Raw genomic sequence first — 9024 nt, forward strand, 5'->3', positions numbered from 1 at the left:
TGGTAAACATTAATTCTGTCCAAGGTAGCTTCTCCATATGCCACAGTCAACATTCGGAATGCGTCCGTGCACTTAATTTTGTTTTTTACACAAAATTTGATAAAGATTCTGTGATCGTTTTTTTGGAACAAGCAAAAATCAAAGACAAGCCAAAACACATCCCAGCAAAACAGCTGTCAAAAATTAAAGAAGCATTCAAAATGGCCAAACTTTTCGGCATAAGGGGGGCAGACATAAGTACCATACATAATGCCACAAAAAATCAAATATACATAATCTGCAGAAATTAAAAATTCATGATACTTTTTGGACAGACATCTTAATTCATTAAATGACTTCTTGCTCACTTCAACAGTGTTTGTACAGATACCCATGTGCTACCTTTAAAGTTGGGTGGTGGAATAGTATTGTGATTTATTCATGCCATTGTAGCTTGTGTATAAAACAAGTACAGTATTCCTCATCTGAGGTGGCTTTGCATTGAATGGATTCATTTCAATCAAACTGCTTCAGTACTTAGTTACCTGTGAAAGTTAACAAAAAAATTTAAGGAATTATGCTATGTAGGCTTGCGTCAATATTCCTTACATTAAATTACGTTCTTAAATTAGGTTTGCAATAAATAAGCGTCTTCAAAAGATGGGTCCCATTTGCAGCCAAAAGCAGTGCTATTTTTATGTTATAGTATTTGAAATGAACGAAGTAAATTAAGACTATGCTCTCTCCCTCCCTTCCCAAGAGGTATGTCACAACTAATCACTATTAGAGTATACCATTGGCTGGGAAAAATTGAAACAAAGTAATAGTTCTTTTTGAGTTTGGAATTGATATATTTCAGAGTTTTTCATTTTCTTGTTATTTTCATAAGGAATAAGCAGAGCAAATTGCATAATTATTGATATAATATTTTACCTGCACAATCCAAATTAATAAGCAAAATATATATTGTTTTGAGACCAACTAATTACGAACGGAATATAATCTTAAATAACGGTATACTGCATTGCAACAGTTTCAAAGAGTAAAATTCATTTGCCTTGACCGGGACTATAAAATGGATCCCTAGATATCTAGCTGAGTGCGTTAGCCAAATTTAATGCAGAGGCACCCTAACTCAATTAGCCCGTGGATGGATATCGAAGGATCATGGTTTGAGTCTTGATCAAGGTGAATGATTTTTGCTCTTTGAAGTTGTTGCATTGTAATGCACATTAGCAGATGACTCCATTAAAGACCATCCTATCTTCTGCAATATCTTTGAATTGGCGGTATACAGATGGAAACCTTTTCTAGTGCACCCTTGCTAATCTGGGCTGAGTCCAGCCATGTAGTGCAGCATGGAAGGATTTATTTGCTGGGAAGTTCTTATCAGTGTAGTTGAAAATAATTATGATATTTCAAAGCAAAAATTTGAAATCAGGGTTAGGCATAATGTTTTCGAATATCAGCGTTCCGGGGCATGCCAGGAATGCTGATAGTGACATTTTAGAATCATATAGAGAAATTGCAAGCTTGATGACTAAGTATGACTCCAATGATTTCATATCCGTAAGTCAGGTGAATGGGTCTGAAGAGTTTGATCGAAAATAGCTTGAGGAGTTATATTTTTATTTCTTTCACATTCATCCGAAAATACATCTCGCGACCTCTGGGTTGGCAGGTGAGGACGTTACCCTGCCACCACTGCGGCTGGCATATTCTAGGTTTCTTGTGGAAAAATATGTAAAGAAAGGGAATCTATGCTTATATGTGTTATTGTTGATCGCAGCCATAATTAGGAGTGTGCTGTCTTGGGGAAATACAATATAGATGTCGGATGATGGTAATGAACCTCCCTGTATTTTATAAAAATTCAGCAAATGCATGGTTTACCTGAATTGAACCAAGGGACTGGTACCAAAATCATTTCATTCCCTTAGTTATGACAAACTAAATCGATGTTATGAAAAACCAAATCTATGTTCTGAGAATACTTAAGGAAGGAATAAAAGTGCTCCTTTTTACTGCAATAAAAGTGCTTCATTGCTAGAGGCTAGTGAAAATTTCAAATTACTCTTTCCCATTGAAAGGATCCATCATAAAAAATTTAACAAAATCTCTCATGGTGGTACTCATTAATTAATTTGTGATACATTTCGTTGACTACTGTTTTTTCATATAACCCTATTGGCTTCACTAAAATCTAAGGTGGTTCAACTGTCCCTAACCAAATCATGTGGCTGCATTAAACATTGGCTGTAATTACAATGCAACACTTCAAAGTGTAAAAATCATTTGCCTTGATCAGGATTTGAGCCTGGATCCCTCAATGTCTGGCCGAGTGCTTTATCCAGTTAAGCTATCTAAGCATCCTTGTGCTCTCCTTTATTTTAGGGGCTTTAAAGGAATAGGATGTTCTGATGAAATAATTTACATTCATTATAGTGCGCAATGGTGGATGAAAGTTTTGTTCTAAGCTCCTAATGAATTTTAAAGACTTAATTTTTGTTTGAAATGGTAATGTATTTTACTTTTGAATGCGATATTTTCACAGTAAGGAATTAATGTCTCATGGTGTCATTAGAAGTTGACGGTGATTGTGGGCACACAAGAATAGCAAGGGTAGATGTTCAGTGAGGTTATGGTAGTCACTCTGGATAGTCTGGATTTCACCTGATCCAGACTGCCTAAGTCCTACAATCTGGATTAACAAGGGTTTACTGTACTTATAGAAATAATTTTAAACTATCACCTATATGACCTCTCATGAATAATAATTAATTCTTGAAATGTTGACTGACATGCAATACATACAATCTTACCAATCCTGGAGGATAATGTTTCAATGTCAGGATGACACGTCTCCATATTCTATAGCACTTTGTTTTTTACCTTCAAAAATCTTAGAACATTGTTTTCTTATTATAAAACCTCAGGAATGAAATGATTATGGAGCCTATCCATAAGGGGAACTGGTAAAATATTCATTTGATACAGAGATATCATGTATTATTCTCCTCTTTTCTTCTAGACTTCCATGTTATCAAAATCTATGTACAGCAACACTATATATGGCTACCATCTGCATTATCAGCTGATATTTAGCAGTATTTGTCCAGGAGCCTTGAGTTTGCTTAAAAAAAGTTTGGATATTTTCTAGTAAAGCCCTCCAGTGCCTATACATCTCATGTACAACCCTAACTTCTTGTGCTTTGCCTAGGATGAAAAAAAGATTTTGATGTGATTGCAAACACATTAAAAATTAATTGATTAATTAAATAAAAACAATTATCAAAACATTAATTTATTTAAAACAAAAGTACAGCTTAAACAAAGCTAGAATAAAGCTAGCAATCCGAAATAAAGTATGGAAACCAATAGTGTATCATAAATAAATGCCAAATTCAACGAAGTATAGCTGAAGAGTAGAAGTCAAGAACATGTAGCAACAATGAGAGAGAATCTTGGTTGGGGAGGGTGCATGAGGGTGGGAAAGAGAGGAAACCTCCTCTCTTAAGTAGGGTGCTCAAATTAATTCTCTGACAAGCTTGATCATCCACAAACCTAACTGATTTCATGTATTCCCCATGAATCTCATTCCTATCTCTAGATCTTCTCTTGACTCTTTAACCATTTTCTTCACGTATTCGTTGAACTGCACAGATAATGATAATGGACATCCCTGATGTACCCTCTTCGTAACCCTGCCCATTTGAACTCTCCATCCGCCACTTGCAACTGAGCGGTCTTTGAGGCATGGACAGGTTGCGGATAAGTCTCCTATCTCTTGAATCTGCTCCTATTTTTTTTGCTATACATTTATTAATTCTACCCAATTCACTCTATTAAATGCCTTATCAAAATCTCTGAAACAGACAAATATATCCTGATTGCATTCTATATTCCTCTCTGGCCCTGTTGGTGGTGGGGTAATATCATCATCTACCAACTCAGAGGGCATGGGTTTGATTCCTCCCTTGGTGGGTTTTCATCCATCTAGGATTTGGATGTTTGTAATTGTCCTTGAAGAAATGTTTAGGGGTTAGGAGAGAGAAGGGACAGTAAAGTCTCAATCTTGCCCCAATGAATTGTTGCTTAAATTATTAGTGATCTCTGTATATATGTATTCACAACTTTAAATTAATACAGGAGGGAAAACTTGGGAACACAAAGAAACAAGAACATACCAGGCATGTACCATAGCTGAGATCTTATCTATTTGTTCCATAGTTTTTCCACCAATGACTGCTCAGTAATGCAATGAGCTACTTAGCAACACTGGTGGGAATTTCTTCATCACTAACTAGTTTGCAAGTTTTGAGCTTAAATTTCCTGAACTTAAGAGAGAATTTTGTACACATACAAAACTGTGTCTGTCAATAGAGAATCTGTGCAGGAGAAAACTATAACTCTAGCTAGCAAGTTCATTATATGGGTGTAATATTTTTCATGCTTTCCCCAAAATTTTACAATGGAATTGTGGGGCTGATAAAACACTGAACTTGTTATGATATTTGAATTGCTTCATTCATGTGCCAAGACATAGTTCTAATTTATAACTCTTTCATAAACAGTACAACTGAAATATAACACTATACTATCAGACACTTAACCACAAGACTAATGCCCACTTGTATTTGGGCATCCATTTTAGTTTCAGGTGACAAATGTACCATATGAGTTCCTTTGTGGAATGACTTTCATTACTGGAAAAACAAGGAGAGAATATTTGAAGACTCCCTTATCCCCTAGTCGGCAGTTGACATTATTTTTATTTGAGTAAATTAATTGATTAATGGTGGATTCTTTCCAAAGCTGGGTTTTTTACCATATGAACTTGAGAGAAGTGTGCACATATTTCATGATGTACATAGTAGTTTTCGTGAGATCCTATTTCATCCAATACGAATTTAGAGGCGGTCATCAATATTTGTGAAAAAGAAAATTTTATTTCACTGGGATTCAAACACAAATATTCCAATTAGGGAACAGTCAGGTGTTCTCTTTACAGTATGTGCCTTTTTATCCTTAACCGAAACCCATTGCTTATTGTTTTCCCTGATGATGGATGATTTCACTTCATTAATGTATGAAACTGATAATACTTGTTAGGTGCAGCGATGATTTACTTGGAGTCTTACAGTTCTAATATCAACAGGATGTTTGCTCATTTGGGAAATTGGGATAAAATTAGGAATTACTTACTCCAAACTTGACTCTGTGAGCAATTGTTTTTTTTTAATTTGGTCAAAAAATTTGTTCCTTTATATTGCAAACCAGTCACTAAATTCGCTTCAGAAAAGGATTTGAAAATGCCAATTTGGCAGATTTGAATTTTTAATGAAGCAGATTTGTAGTTTTGAGATTTTACTAGTTTTCATTCAAATAGACATCAAAGTGTTAAATGATATACCTAAAAGTATTTTATCTTCACCAATTTTTTTACTGGCAAGAGTAAACCTTTTATTGTGTTACATCCTGCTGATTTATTTTGTCTGCAAGAAGCATTCAATTGAAATAAACTGTAACCAAAAATTTATTTTTGTGAAGGTTATAATTCCTTTCAGAATACATAATAGAATAGGGAATGCAACCCTCTTTTATTTTTGAAAGATTCTGGAATAATAAATTCTGTTATTTGTAAAACTATGGATTGGATTGAAATTAAGGAACTAAATTTTTATTCCAATCAAAATTCCAGATAAAACAAGTGTTATGTGAATTTGTTACAACCCAGATTACTTTAGGAAATTATTTTGCAGTAATCATTTTCAGAGTTATGGGTAGTCTGCTTAAATATAGGATTGGCTTCTATTCAACCAGATATGGCAAGCGGATATATCCCTAAGGGAAATAGGTTTACATCAAATCTCAAAGCCCCAATATTTTGAATCAGGATTCATTTTTTTGTAATTTAATCCTTCATTTTAATCCAAACTCAATTAATGGTATTTTGTTGACAGGAATCTGCCGGCTATTTTATGTTTATGTTCCAATCTAACATTTTGGTATAAAGATAACAATGACTAATGCTTTCAAGTTAACTATTCTTAAATTTTTAACACTGTTAATGCTCATTGCTACTGTTGATAATCACTGTTTTTTCTTGCCATTGGATTATTTATGTAGTCCTTTCATATTATCTGTCATTTTCCTACAATGCTTGCGATTAATATTTGGTTGAATAGGATTGATTTGCTGAAAATTTAACTTATAACTCCCTCTGGAATGGGGATCTGTTTTGAAAATTTTATAAAGGGGTATTCTTGGTATTATTTCATGTATGAGATATGATTTATTTCAACTAAAGATATCTGGAAAATCACCAGAAAGAATACTATCCAAGCATGCAAAGTATACTGTTTATTGTTTATAGATTAGTTGAGTGCAGGTAAATTAAGGAAACTAAAAATTAAAATACTTTTATAAGTAGTAAGTGATTTGAATATCTGGAATCTGGATATACCTAATAATTTTAAAAAGGACACCTTAAATGGACAGATTTAGAATATATTATAATGTACAATCTTTCCTCAAATTTTGAAAGAAATTCATCTTTTATTGTGAGAAAGTATAAGCTAGACAGATGGCTTTTCAAATGCAATAGATTATTTTAAGATAATTCTTCATAGTCTTACTTAACATTTGCAAATACATTTTCAATTTAAAACAAGAAATTTCATGGAACCTCGTCATCAATAGTGACTGAATTGATAAAACCTTATAGTAATGCTTTGTCTTCAACTTCACCGTTAGACTGCGAATTTAATTTGGTTATTTCTGAGTAAATTATTATGTATGACACATCATATGAAGTTCACTATTTGGCTGAGTTGAAAAACAATGTGAATTCCAGGAAATTGTGCAAAAATTTTGATAAATTGCAATTTTTTTTAATAGCATTGAATTACATTGCCTGACCAATACCTTGTTCTTATGTAAATATGCCATTATGGAAAACCAGTTAGCAAGGGTAGTCTTAAGCTGAATGTTGGTATCTACCTGCTTTGGGTTAGACGAAAATACATTGACCGCATCGTAAACCCAGTCTTTAAAATCCTGGTGAACTGCCGCCAATAAATTTTGTTTTGAACAGCGTAAAGACTGATAGATTTCAAAAGTTCAACAGATCTCCAGCACAACTTCCATTATTAATCATCCAAAGAAGTTCAATATCCAGTAAGAAAATCACATTGTTTTACAAAGACCATTCCAGTTGTCCATGGTTGGAAGGGTATGCAGTAGTAATATATAGCCTTTCTTCAAAAAACTTTTTATTTGGGTTTAAAAAAAATCGTACCCAAGCTGCTGATGCCAAATCAAAAGTTGAAAAGAGTTGAATGTGTTACTGACTGGAAAAATTCCCTTGAAAACGATGCCGGATTCCCAATAAGGTAATCACTGGAAATGAATCGTGGTTTTACGAGTATGGCATTGAACTAAAATCGTAAAGTAAGGAATGGAAAGCACAAGATGAACCCTGATCCAGAAAATCAAGAAAAAGCAGATCAAAAATCAAAGTCATGCTCCTAGTTTTCTCTGATATTGAAGGTGTTGTTCATCATGAATTTCTTCCTGAAGGACCAACAGTTAAGGCTGAGCTCTACCGTACAGTTCTCAAGCATTTGAGAGATCACGTACATCGCATGCGACCAAATTTAACTCAAGGCGATCAATGGATCCTTCACTATGACAATACACCTGCACATTCAGCATTGATTGTTTGCCAGGTTCTGGCAAAAAATTCAATCGCTATCCCTGATCATCCTCCTTATTGGCCTGATCTCTCCCCCTGTGACTTTTTTCTTTTCCCAATATGCAAAAATGTGATGAGGGGACATCACTGGGAAGATGTGGACACAATAAAGTAAGAAATGACGAGAAAACTAAAAAACCTAACTGCCGAGGGCTTCCAAGGGTGCTTTAAACCGTGGAAAAGAAGATCGAATAAGTGCATAGAAACGAATGGAGAGGACTTTGAAGGGGGCAAAATCGATGTAGACTAAATTTGGCAAAATAGTTTTTTATGGTCTCAGTTTGCGTATTTATTGCACAGTTCTCGTACATTGAAATAGCAGTAAATAGAAAAAGCCAAGGGATGAAAAAATTTAAATATGACTTCGTCATTGCATGAAATGTTTTTATGTAATGTAAGGTGTCCTATTTTTGTGTATACAGCTTCCAGAATTTCCAGCATCTGCTTGATTATGCTTGTATTTATTTTCAGCCTTTTTAAAGCAATGCAAACAATGATAAAATGAAATAATGTGTAACTATGCTCAGTGAAAGCTGTTATGTTTTTTAAGCAATTTTGAAAACTACTTCTGCCTGAAAAACAAGAACAATAATTTTGTACAGTCCAAGTCACCACACTGGCTGGTAACTAGTCAGGTGATCAATTTAAAAATTGATACCCCAATATATAACCATTTACCTAGAAAAAACTAATTTTAATAGGCCAATTTTCTTCATTTAAAAATTAAAAAAGTAAATTTTGGTTGAAATATCCAAAAAATGACAAAAATTTGCTTGTCATGTTCATGGGATGGTAGGATTTTACAATGATACCAGGATTCTGGATCATACATTTTAGGTTCAGTTTACATTGAATGATATGGAAACCTGTCTTGGCCATTAATAATTCTGTAAATTTGATGAAAATTTTAATTTGGGGTGTATACATTCAAGATATCACTTTATGTAGAAATGCAGATGTATAAATTATTAAAGGGTTAAGTTAATGCTGTGGTGTGTGGAAGGAGTATGCCACATTGAAATGAAATTTTGCTAACTTAAGCCTCATTTATTGATGATAAAATGCTTTTTTCCTGTATCATGATAATTTAAGATTGGTACTTTTTGAATTAATCTGCCTTTTCTAAGCAATGAATAGAAATATTGGCAGGAAGTATGCTGAGCTAATAATAATATAATAATAATAATAATTTTATTTCCCCAATTGACAAGTACATAGTATGGTACAAAATATCATACAATTATGTTTCAATTTGAATTCAACCTATGTAATTGATATTATGTTATCAT

This window comes from Hetaerina americana, unplaced genomic scaffold (assembly GCF_022747635.1).
Source record: "Hetaerina americana unplaced genomic scaffold, ioHetAmer1.1.p SCAF_51, whole genome shotgun sequence".
NCBI classification, from domain to species: Eukaryota; Metazoa; Arthropoda; class Insecta; order Odonata; family Calopterygidae; genus Hetaerina; species Hetaerina americana.